The sequence below is a fragment of the Moschus berezovskii genome, chromosome 5 (genome assembly GCF_049115385.1).
Source record: "Moschus berezovskii isolate FMDL1 chromosome 5, NW_MosBer_1.0, whole genome shotgun sequence".
NCBI classification, from domain to species: domain Eukaryota; kingdom Metazoa; phylum Chordata; class Mammalia; order Artiodactyla; family Moschidae; genus Moschus; species Moschus berezovskii.
The window spans coordinates 76,593,002-76,605,774 of record NC_142464.1 but is presented as its reverse complement, the minus strand read 5'-3'; the positions used below and the strand labels follow the sequence as shown (position 1 = coordinate 76,605,774).

At 39.6% G+C, this 12,773-nt stretch overlaps 1 protein-coding gene across 11 annotated transcripts in view; it reads left to right on the top strand.

The window, feature by feature from the left end:
* Nucleotides 1-12,773, top strand: part of FRYL (FRY like transcription coactivator) — a 271,149-nt gene that overhangs the window by 102,692 nt on the left and 155,684 nt on the right. Inside the window, exon 4 of one of the 11 annotated variants that reach the window (XM_055434633.2) lies at nt 3,176-3,243. The exons of the other annotated variants lie outside the window; for them this stretch is intronic. The gene's annotated coding sequence lies outside the window, so the exon portion shown is untranslated. The remainder of the gene's footprint in view (nt 1-3,175; nt 3,244-12,773) is intronic. 11 annotated transcript variants of the gene reach the window in all.

Below are 12,773 nucleotides of genomic sequence, written 5' to 3'. Positions count from 1 at the left end.
GTTGCAAGGAGATCCAACCAGTCCATCCTAAAGGAGGTCAATCCTGGGTGTTCATTGGAAGGACTGATGCTGAGGCTGAAACTCCAATACTTTGGCCACCTCATGCGACGAGTTGACTCATTGGAAAAGACCCTGATGCTGGGAGGGATTGGGGGCAGGAGGAGAAGGAGACAACAGGGGATGAGATGGCTGGATAGCATCACCAACTCAATGGACATGAGTTTGGGTAAACTCCGGGAGTTGGTGATGGACAGAGAGGCCTGGCATGCTGCAATTCATGGGGTCACAAAGAGTCGGAGAAGACTGAGCAACTGAACTGAAGGTTCATCCATTTGTAAGATATATTGGTACTTGATTATTTTCATGGCTGAATAATATCCCATTGTATGAATATGCCATATTTTATTTGTCCATTCATCTGTTAATAAATTGATGCTTTTACAAAAGAGTAGATAGGGGCACAGATAAGTTAAGGTACACTAAGAACACTCCCCCTACAGAAAAACAAACACACATACATACACACCGAGATGTTTTAATCCAACTAACTTCTTCTAATCCTTCATATTTCAATTTTAAAATTTCCCTGATCTAGTGAGACTTTTTCCCAAATGGAACTAGTGGTAAAGAATCTGCTTGCCAATACAGGAGACACAAGAGATGCAGGTTCAAGCCCTGGGTTAAAAAGATCTTTTGGAGGAGGACATGGCAACCGACTCCAGTGCTCTTGCCTGGGAAATCCCATGGTCAGAGGAGCCTGGTGGGCTACAATCCATGGGGTTGCAAAGATTTGGACACGACTGAGCACCTCAGCACACACACACAGTGAGACTTGAGTGAAATGTGAAGGAAGAAATAGTCGAGTTTCTGCAGGCAGTAGCTGGGTAGAAGGAATATATTGTGCTGGGAGTAGGAGGAAATACACTAGTTTGACTAGAGCTAGGGATGGGGGAGAGTGATGGGAATGAGCTAGAAAGGTTGTTAGAGGCAGACATATCCTAAAGACATTCTCATATATTTTGATCTTCAACTTGAAACAAAGGGGGAGCCATTGACGGCCTTTCTGACAGTGGTTCAGGTGATTTCATCAGAGTTCCATTTTTCATGGGTTGGCGACAAAAAAGGGGATGAGAGAGGGACGCAGCATGTATAGGAAGCTGCATTAGGTTACTACTGCAGTAGATCAGACTTGAAAGGAAGGTGGAATAAATAAATGTTATTTCCTTAGCAAATTTGTATGTAATGCCTCCCACGTGGGTGGGTTGGTGGGTACTCTTCTAAATGCTTTACAAAATATTAGCTAACTTAATCATGGATGTGGGAACTATTTAAGACTAAGAACAATAGGTCTTGGGTTAAATATGAAAGGTCAAGAAAGTTTTTAACTAGGGTTTTATAAAATGAATTTGGTAGCATAATTTATGTTCTCATTGACTTTAATTTCAGAGATATATTCATTGGTCAAAGAGAACACAAATTACCTAGTTAGCAAAGGCATTCAAAAATTGAAGAATCTATTAATATCCATTAACATGCAATATAGTAACAGTATAATAACAAGAGATTTACATTAGATGCATTCAGTGGATCTTTGTTGTTTAAAATAAGCTTCACTGATGTTTATGGCAGCTTTAGTCATAATGGCTGAAAATTAGAAGCAACCAAGATGTCCTTGAGTAGATAAATGAATAAAGAAACTGGTACATCCAGACTATGAAACATTATCCAGTGCTAAAATGAAATGAACTATCAAACCATGAAAAGACATGGAGGAAACATTGCATATTACTTAGTGAAAGAAGCCAGTCTGAAAAGGCTACATGACATTCCAGAAGAGGCAAAAATTATGGGAACAGTAAAAAGATGAGTGATTGCCAGGGATTGGGGAGAGGGAGGGATGAGTAGGTGGTAACACAGAGGATTTTTAGGGAAAATAAACTACTCTGTATGATACTGTAACGATGGATGTTGCTGCTATTCAGTCGCCCAGTCATGCCCGACTTTTTGCGACCGCATGGACTACAGCATGCCAGGCTTCCCTGTCCTTCACCATCTCCTGAAGTTTGCCCAAGTTCATGTCCATTACATCAATGATGCCATCCAACCATCTCATCCTCTGACACCCTCTTCCTCTATGCTCAATCTTTCCCAGCATCAGGGACATTTCTAGTAAGTTGGCTGTTCGCATCATATGACCAAAATACTGGAGCTTCAGCTTCAATGTCAGTCCTTTCAGCTAGTATTCAGGGTTGCTCTTCCTTAAGATTGACTGTTTTGATCTCCTTGCTGTCCACGGGACTCTTTGGAGTCTTCTCCAGCACCACAGTTCAAAGGCATCAGTTCTTCGGTGCTCTGCCTTCTTTACGGTCCAACTCTCACAACCGTACGTGACCACTGGGAAGACCATATCCTTGACTATACAGACCTTTGTTGGCAGAGTAATGTCTCTGCTTTTCAACTCACTGACTAGGTTTGTCATCGCTTTCCTGCCAAGAAGCAATCTCTTCCAATTTCATGGCTGGAGTTACCATCTGCAGTGATTTTAAAGCCCAAGAAGAGGAAATCTGTTACTACTTCCACCATTTCCCGTTCTATTTGCCGTGAAGTAATGGGGTCAGATGCCATGATCTTAGTTTTTTTAATATTTAGTTTTAAGCCAGCTCTTTCACTCTCCTCCTAAAGAAGCTCTTAAGTTTCTCTTCCCTTTCTGCCATTAGGGTGGTATCATCCGCGTATCTGAGGTTGTTGATGTTTCTCCTGCTTATCTTGATTCCAACTTGTAACTCATCCATCCCAGCATTTCTTGTGATGTGCTTGGCATTTGCGAAACAGGGTGAGAGCAGACAGCCCTGTTATACTCTTTTCTCAATCTTGAACCAGTCAGTTGTTCCATACGGGGTATGTTTGTTCAAACCTATGGAATGTACAACACAGAGAGTGAACCCTAATGTAGACTCTGGGTGATAACAACGTAGTCTCATGAATTGCAGCAAGTGTACTGAAGGATGTAGATTATGGGGGAAGGATGCATGTGTGGGAGCAGGAAGTATATGGGTTGTCTCTGTACCTTCCTCTCAATTTAGCTGTGAGCCTAAAAACTGCTCTTTAAAAAATTGTTCTAAAAAAAAAAAGATGAGGAAAATTCACATAAAGTTTTGAACCATTCTTATTGTAGGGAGACTGTGGAAGAAACGAAAATGATGATTCCAGTAAAATGGCTTCAGTAATATTCTTGAAAGTAAGGTTAGTGGTGCATTTTTTCTAGAGTACAGAGACCCTGCATTGCGATGTTGTATATATAAGGACCTGTGTGCGTGTGTTCTCAGTTGCTTCAGTTGTGTCCAATTCTTTGTGACCCCAGGGACCGAAGCCTGCCAGGCTCCTATGTCCATAAGCATCTGAATGCAGAGTTCCAAAGAATAGCAAGGAGAGATAAGAAAGACTTCCTCAGTGATCAATGCAAAGAAATAGAGGAAAACAACAGAATAGGAAAAACAAGAGACCTCTTCAAGAAAATTAGAGATTCCAAGGGAACATTTCATGCAAAGATGGGCTCGATAAAGGACAGAAATGGTATGGACCTAACAGAAGCAGAAGATATTAAGAAGAGGTGGCAGGAATACACAGAAGAACTGTACAAAAAAGATCTTCACGACCAAGATAGTCACGATAACGTGATCACTGACCTAGAGCCAGACATCTTGGAATGTGAAGTCAAGTGGGCCTTAGAAAGCATCACTATGAACAAAGCTAGTGGAGGTGATGGAATTCCAGTTGAGCTATTTCAAGTCTTGAAAGATGATGCTGTGAAAGTGCTGCACTCAATATGCCAGCAAATTTGGAAAACTCAGCAGTGGCCACAGGACTGGAAGAGGTCAGTCTTCATTCCAATCCCAAAGAAAGGCAATGCCAAAGAATGCTCAAACTACCGCACAATTGCACTCATCTCACACGCTAGTAAAGTCATGCTCAAAATTCTCCAAGCCAGGCTTCAGCAGTATGTAAACCGTGAACTCCCAGATGTTCAAGCAGGTTTTAGAAAAGGCAGAGGCACCAGAGATCAAATTGCCAACATCCGCTGGATCATGGAGAAAGCAAGAGAGTTTCAGAAAAACATCTATTTCTGCTTCATTGACTATGCCAAAGCCTTTGACTGTGTGGATCACGATAAACTGTGGAACATTCTGAAAGAGATGGGAATCCCAGACCACCTGACCTGCCTCTTGAGAAACCTGTATGCAGGTCAGGAAGCAACTGTTAGAACTGGACATGGAACAACAGACTGGTTCCAAATAGGAAAAGGTGTACGTCAAGGTTGTATATTGTCACCTTGCTTATTTAACTTATATGCAGAGTACATCATGAGGAACGCTGGGCTGGAAGAAGCACAAGCTGGAATCAAGATTGCTGGGAGAAATATCAATAACCTCAGATATGCAGATGACACTACCCTTATGGCAGAAAGTGAAGAGGAACTCAAAAGCCTCTTGATGAAAGTGAAAGAGGAGAGTGAAAAGGTTGGCTTGAAGCTCAACATTCAGAAAACAAAGATCATGGCATCTGGTCCCATCACTTCATGGGAAATAGGTGGAAAAACAGTGGAAACAGTGTCAGACTTTGTTTTTTTGGGCTCCAAAATCACTGCAGATGCTGATTGCAGCCATGAAATTAAAAGACGCTTGCTCCTTGGAAGGAAAGTTATGACCAACCTTGATAGTATATTAAAAAGCAGAGACATTACTTTGCCAACCAAGGTCCGTCTAGTCAAGGCAATGGTTTTTCCCGTGGTCATGTATGGATGTGAGAGTTGGACTGTGAAGAAGGCTGACCGCCGAAGAATCGATGCTTTTGAACTGTGGTGTTGGAGAAGACTCTTGAGAGTCCCTTATACTGCAAGGAGATCCAACCAGTCCATTCTAAAGGAGATCAATCCTGGATGTTCATTGGAGGGACTGATGCTAAAGCTGAAACTGCAATACTTTGGCCACCTCATGCGACGAGTTGACTCACTGGAAAAGACTCTGATGCTGGGAAAGGTTGGGGGCGGGAGGAGAAGGGGACGACGGAGAATGAGATGGCTGGATGGCATCACCGACTCTGTGGACATGGGTTTGAGTGAACTCCGGGAGTTGGTGATGGACAGGGAGGCCTGGCGTGCTGTGATTCATGGGGTCGCGGAGAGTCGGACACGACTGAGCGACTGAACTGAACTGAACTGAACTGCTCAGTTGTGTCTGACTCTTTGCCACCCCACGGACTGTAGCCCACCAGACTCCTCTTTCCTGGGATTTGGGGTGGCAACTGGAGTGGGTTGCCATTCCTTTCTCCAGGGGATCTTTCCAACCCAGGGATTGAACTCAGGTCTCCTGCATTACAGGCAGATTCTTCACTGCCTGAGCCACCAAGGTCTCCATATATAAAGGCCTCTGCTCAGTCGCTTAGTCGTGTCTGACTGTTATCCCATGGACTGCAGCCTGCCAGGCTCCTCCATCCATGGTATTTTCCAGGAAGGAATACTGGAGTGGGTTGCCATTTCCTTCTCCAAAGTAAAGGCCTAGTGTGGTTCAAATATGGTCTTCCTATGAGGTGCTAGTGTTAAAGAACCCACCTCCCAGTGCAAGAGACATAACAGATGCGGGTTCAATACCTGGGTGGGGAGGATCCCCTGAAGGAGGGCATGACAACCTGCTCTAGTATTCTTGCCTGCAGAATCCCACGGACAGAGGAGCCTGGTGGGCTACAGTCCATAGTGTCTTAAAGAGTCGGACACGACTGAAGTGACTTAGAAGGCAGGCACACACACATGGTTCAGATATAAAGTAGTCCCTTTGTGAAATTGATATTTCATCAGCTAAGAGGCAGGGATGACTGTGAAGGAAGACTTTTAAGGAGATTACGTAGACAGTTATTTGGACCTGAACTTAAAAATTCAGTTATGCAGAAAGTTCAGCTATGCAGAAAAAGGAAGTGGGAATTACTTTTAGTAGTCATGGTATTTGATGGCTAGACTAGGTATGAAGTATAGGGCACAGGGAGAAATCAGTGATAACTCTTAAGTTTAGATCATTGCAACTTTATGCTTTGAAATCACAGATAATGAAAGGCAAGGATTGATTGGCCACCGAGATAATGTGGTTTGGGTCATGGACAGTGAGTAAAGTGAAGAGACTGAAAGCGTGAGAGAAAAATCAGTTTAAGACTTCTACTATGAATTGAGAGAACTATATGTAACTTTTTTAAATCAGATTTTTTAGTTATCCTATGAATGATCCTTTACTCTGCTCCCTAGAGTTCTGTCCCTGACATGCATTCATGTAACTCTGATGGATATTGTTTGTGATATTATATAAGTAGATTTCCTTGTTTATGGTGTTTTTGAAACTTTTTATCATCAAAATTAGTCTTCAGTAAAATCATTGTGTAGAACCAATGTTCTGCTTTGGAAGAATAGTGAAAGGCAGAGGTTTTCACCCTGACTACTTCCTCAATGGTTCAGCCTGTAAAGAATCTGCCTGCAATGTAGGAGACTCAGGTTTGATCCCTGGGTCAGGAAGATTCCCTGGAGGAGCGCATGGCAACCCACTCCAGTATTCTTGCCTGGAAAATCCCCATGGACCTGGTGGGTTACAGTCCATGGAGTCGCAAAGAGTTGGACATGACTGAGCAACTAAGCACAGCAAAAGAGAGGCACGCTGGGGAGTTTTCAGAAACATACAGATGCCTGGGTCTCCCTCCAGAGAGTTTGATTCTGATTTAAGGAATTGCCAGAGAAGGCCAGCAAAGACCGCCATCAGGTCAGGAAATCCTGACTTTGCCAGAATGCTGAGAGTGGATGTGAAATCTTTCTCAGGGAGCAGAATTGTTATAAGCAGTCTTCTGACAGAGACAAGCTTTTATGTGTGCCAATTTACTAATTTACAATGAGAAATATGCCAAGTGAAAGAACATTAATGCTGGAGCTGGCAGACCGACTGTTCTTTGCTCTGCTTGTGGGGTAGGTCATACAAAGTTAAACTGTAATCAGGAAGTTGCATGGAGAGCCTAAAGATCAAAGAAATTTATTATCTGCCCAGGTTCTGCTATAGGGGCCAGAACACTCATCCTTTGTCCACACTACTTGACTGTTGAACGGGACTTTTCTATCAGCAATGTGTTGTGTTAATTTCCTTGTACCTTTTCAGCTATACATCCAATTATTCTTTTTAATATTTGCCACAAATTTAATGTTTGTGTATAAAGTGAAAGCTCACTGCTAGTTTAATTTTCATTTTCTGGCCAGTACAAAGTCTAAATATTTTTTTCATGTGTTTGTTGTCTTTTTAGATTGGTTCTTATGAGAATTGTCTGATTATATCTTTTGCCATTTGTTCTCCATTGTGTTGTCTTTCTCATGTAAATTTGTAAGAACTCTTTGAATATTTTATATTTTCTGTCACCTACATTCTACTTTCCCCACAACTTTTGTCCTTTCTTGTTTATGGTATCATTTCCTTATAAATATTTAAAAATTTTCTTTGGTTGAAGGCATAGTTTTAAAATAATTTTGGGCTTTCTCTCTTCACTAAAGGTCTCCTCTCTCCTGGATTATGTATGTTGACTATGAATTTTTTTCTAAGACTTTAAAACATTTTTACTTCATATCCATCTGGAATTTGGTCTTTGAATATATTTATTTTTCTGCAGACGAGTAGCAAGATATTCCAACATTATTACTAAATAAATCACCCCTTTTCTTCTACTTTTGCTGTGTTGAATTCTTTTTCTGAAATTTTGGCGAGATTCTCAATCTTTTATATTAATCTGGTTTATGTACATTTAATATTCATTGAGTTATTACTTTTATGTAACATTCTGATATAATTATATGTAGACAGATAGATATATTTTACCTATTTTACTAAGTTTTTTAAAATTTAAGTAGTATATTTGATGTACAATATTACATAAGTTACAGGTGTCCAACAGAGTGATTCACAATTTTTAAAGGTTGTACTCTATTTATAGTTATACTATATTGGGTATATTCCCTGTGTTGTACAGTGTATCCTTGTAATTTATTTATACATAATAGTTTTTACTTCTTAATCCCCTGCCACTGTATTACTCCTCTGCTCTTCCCTGCCCCATTGAAAATCACTAGTTTGTTCTCTATATCCATGAGTCTGCTTCTTTTCCATTCCGTTCCGTTCAGTCGCTCAGTCGTGTCCGACTCTTTGCGACCCTGTGGACTGTAGCCTACCAGGCTTCTCTGTCCATGGGATTCTCCAGGCAAGAATACTGGAGTGGGTTACCATCTCCTGCTCCAGGGGATCTTCCCGACCCAGGGATCGAACCCGGGTCTCCCGCATTGGAGGCAGACGCTTTAACCATTAGTTAGTTGTATTTTAGATATCACATATAAGTTATATTATTCAGTATTTGTCTTCCTCTGTCTGACCTGCTTCACTTAGCATTATGTCCTCCAGGTCCATCCCTGTTGTTACAAATGCAAAATTTCATTCTTTTTTAAGATTAAATAGTATTCCACATATACATACATGCATATACGCCACATCTTCTTTATCCATTCATCTGTTGATGGACAATTAGGTTGATTCCACATCTTGGCAATTGTTATTAATGCTGCTGTGAACACTAGGGTGCATGTATCTTTTTGAATTCGTATTTTTGCTTTATTTTGAATATATACCCAGTTGGTATATATGGTAGTTCTATTTTTAGTTTTTTGAGAAACCTCCATGTTGTCTTCCACAGTGGCAACACCAGTTTACATTCCCATCAATAGTATACAAGGGGGTTTCCTTTTTTCCACAGTCTTTGCCAACATTTGTTACTTGTGGTCTTTTGATGATAGCCATTTTAACAGGTGTGAGATGATAATCTCACAGTGATTTTAATTTCCATTTCTCGGGTGATTAGTGATGTTGAGCATTTTATACTATATTTTGATAATAGTTATATTCTGATTATAGTTATAGTCTGTTCTGATTATAGTTATCTTTTGATTTAGACAATAGTGTTTGTATTATTTTTAATTTTTTTTCTTTTTTTTTTTTTAGTACGTGCGTGCGTGCTAAGTCGTTTCAGTCATGTCCAACTCATTGTGACCCTATGGACTGTAGCCCGCCAGTGTCCTCTGTCCATGAGATTCTCCAGTATTGTCTGGAGAATCCTGTGGACAGAGGAGCCTGGTGGGCTGCTGTCCGTAAGATCGCACAGAGTTGGACACGACTTAAGCGACTTAGCGTGCATGCATGTATTGGAGAAGGAAATGGCAGCCCACTCCACTATTCTTCCCTGGAGAATCCCAGGGACAGAGGAACCTGGTGGGCTGCCATCTTTGGGGTCGCACAGAGTCAGACATGACTGAAGGCGACTTAGCAGCAGCAGCAGCAGCAGCATGTCTCCTGCATTAGCAGTCAGGTTCTTTACCGCTAGCACCACCTAGGAAGCCCTCCTCCTAGTATTATTCAGTTGCTCAGTTGTGTCCGACTCTTTGTGACCCCATGGAATGCAGCACACCAGGCTTCCCTGTCCATCACCATCTAGTATACTCTAAGATAATTTTATCTAATACAACCTAAATAAAATTGTACTGAAATCTTAATTGGAATTGTACCAATTAACATATTTTCTGGGAACAAATGCTTTTATCTATAAGTTTGTCCTTACCTTTGTTCAGGTCTTCTTTTTATGTTCTTTAAGAAGTTCTTGTAGTTTCCTCTATGTAAGTTCTATGCTTCTTTATTAAATTTATACCTATGTATTTTATATTTGTAAGTTTTTATCCTTTTTCATTTCTACATGATAATTGCTAGTTAATAAATTTCATATCTTCTTTCTCAATATTTATAATAATGATTTCATTTTATTTATTATGTTATTGCATTTACTTATTATCCTGTAGACTTTAGAACAGTATTAAATGGTAAGGCAAGAATCAGCATCTTTGTTTAGTTTCTGTTTTAATTGAAATAGATTTGGTGTTTTGAAATCTACAATGATATTTGCTGCTGGTGTATGGTAAATATTTTGTTCTTTTTGTCTCCGCTGGATACCAGTAAATGTGCAGTTATATTTCTTTGTCAGCTAATTAAGAGTGTGGGCCATACAGCTATATGACTGTTTTAAAGTGTAATCCAAAGAGTGATGCAAGGAAATGCAGGCTCCGTTAGCCTCTCTTAGTTAGCAACCAGTTAGAATATTAAGAGAAAGTCTGTTTTTTCTTGGTCTCTTTACATCATATCAGCCTCAAGGGTATAGAGAACTCAGCCCAACTATAGATTCTGCTCGCTTTCTTGTAAGTTGAAGAAAAACGGGTATACAACCATATGTAGTTGTTTACCTCGCCCAGACCCTGGGTCTAGGTACGTTTACTGGATGGAACAACTGGGTATGTTTACTGTAGGATTATGGTATTCATATGCATTGGGTTGGCAGAAAGTTTGTATGGGTTTTTCTGTGAGCTGAATGAACTTTTTGGCCAAGCCAATATTTTTACTTTACGGCTGTGCTGTGGTGTGGTGTGGTGGTGCCCCAGCTTACGTCTGGCCAGAGGAGAGTTTGCCACAGTGGGTTTTTCATTGGCAGTGAAAATTTTTATGGGCAGAAGAATGGAGAACAAAAACGAAAAATTTTTTTGTTGCTTCTGATACCATACCCACAGTTGAGCTAAAACTCATTCCTTCATTTTTGGAGGGGGGGAGCAAAGCTGAGAGAGCTTCAATATTTTGACCAAGGTTATAATGACACTCAGTAGCCAAATCAAGTCTAGGGCTCTCATTTTCTGACTCTTAGATCCATACATATTTTTAAAATACCATATTATTACTAAATTTATAGAATAATTTCCTAGCCAAGATTCTGAAGGTTCAAAAATAATAACCACAGGGAGACTTTGGCTGAGTGAGTAATGGATTATTTAGATGATTGGTCGTTTTTCTTCATCTTTATAGTAAACAATATTTCTATAGTAGATTTAAAGTAGAAAAAAAGTTGGAAATGTGCCAAAGATGTCATAGGAACTTCTATGTTTAGAAATTGTTTTCGATGGGAATAGTTTAGCCTAGGACAAATAAACATTTTATGAGCAGCTGACCAAAGAACAAGCAAAGTCTTATTTTTTCTATCCATTGAAATTCATCCAGAAGCAAAATCGTTGGATTGAGTGGTGAGGAAAATAATTTCATTTACACAGAATAGACAAAGTATTTAAAAACAGAAGAATTGGAGAGTTTCTCCTATGAAGGAAACTAGACAGTTTTCTTTGGGTTCACGGAAGAAGACAAATTAGTAAGGGTATGCCAGGTTCTAGATAAGAAGTTAATTAAGGTGTCAGTTTTCTTCTAATTATTTTGTGAAAGTTTGTGTTAACTTGGAAGTATAAGTAAATGACAATAAATGAGAAATTCCTGAAGATAATGAGTAAACCAGGAGTATTTGTTTCCAACTGATAATAAAACCTATTTTAAAGCTACAATAATGAAAAGAATGGTACTGATACAAAACTGATTGTTGATGAGCAAAATAGAAAGCATATTTGAGTATGAATTTAGTTTATGATAGTGAAAATTGGGGACAAAATTTTAGTAAAGATATTGAGAAAAACCAATTAAATGTTAAGGAAAAACTTTAAAATCTTTATTGTGTAACACCGCAAATAAATTCCAGTTGGACAGATTTAAATGGAGTAAATGAGACTAAAAGAGAGTTAAAAGAAAATAGCAGTAAATATATAGCTGATCAAAATGGGAATACTTTTTCTTTTTTAGTCTACTAATGTTAGAGTCCGGAGTCGCCCTTCCCTCAAAGGAACAGAGGACACTCACGATAATGCAAGACACACAGCAAAGTTTATTTCCAGCTAGCTGGGGTCCAAGTGTCTGCCCGACGCAGCGGGTTTCTAACACTTTATGTAAATGAATTTGAAGATGTAACGATATTTGACTTGGGATAGTTATTCTAAGCAAATAGTACGTTAATAATACAGACTTTTAAGGAGGAAAAATGGATATATCAAAATCTGGCAGTTTTGGAGGACATAAAGCCACTGATCTGAAAGTTCTTAAACTGAGGACTGAAGTTCACATTCCATTCAAATGGGACAATTGACTTTAATTAGAAGGCAGTTTCCTTATTGTACGTGAACAATAACTTGATGTGGTGTTTTGGATCTAGTTCCTTCCAGGAATTTTACCAGCTGGTTGTTAAATTATTGATGGCTTGAAATCATCCATGATGGGAGTGACTGAACAATGGAAATTAGCAAATACTGCAAATCAGGACTTTTTTTTTTTTTTAAAGAGGGCCATTTACCAGCTTATCACTTGAAATAAGATTTGGTTTGTCAGCATAAAATAAGATACTATGCAAAATGTCTTAATAAATATTAAATAATGTTTCCAAAATCATCAGTGAATGGTGTCTGGTATGAGGTTCTTTCATTTATGAAGGAATTTTGAGGTATACTTTCCTTGCCTTGGGCTAAGTTGATTTCCCTTGTGGCTCAGATGGTAAAGAATCTGCCTGCAATGTAGGAGACTGAGGTTAGATCCCTGGGTTGGGAAGATCCCCTGGAGAAGGAAATGGCAACCCACTCCAGTACTCTTGCCTGGAGAATTCCATGGGCAGAGGAGCCTGACGGCTTACAGTTCATGGGGTCACAAAGAGTTGGACACGACTGAGCGACTAACACTTTCACTTTCCTTGCCTTATGTAGCAGATTGTGTTTGTACACTGAAGCCATCATGTGATGCTTTTATAATTTATCTCTT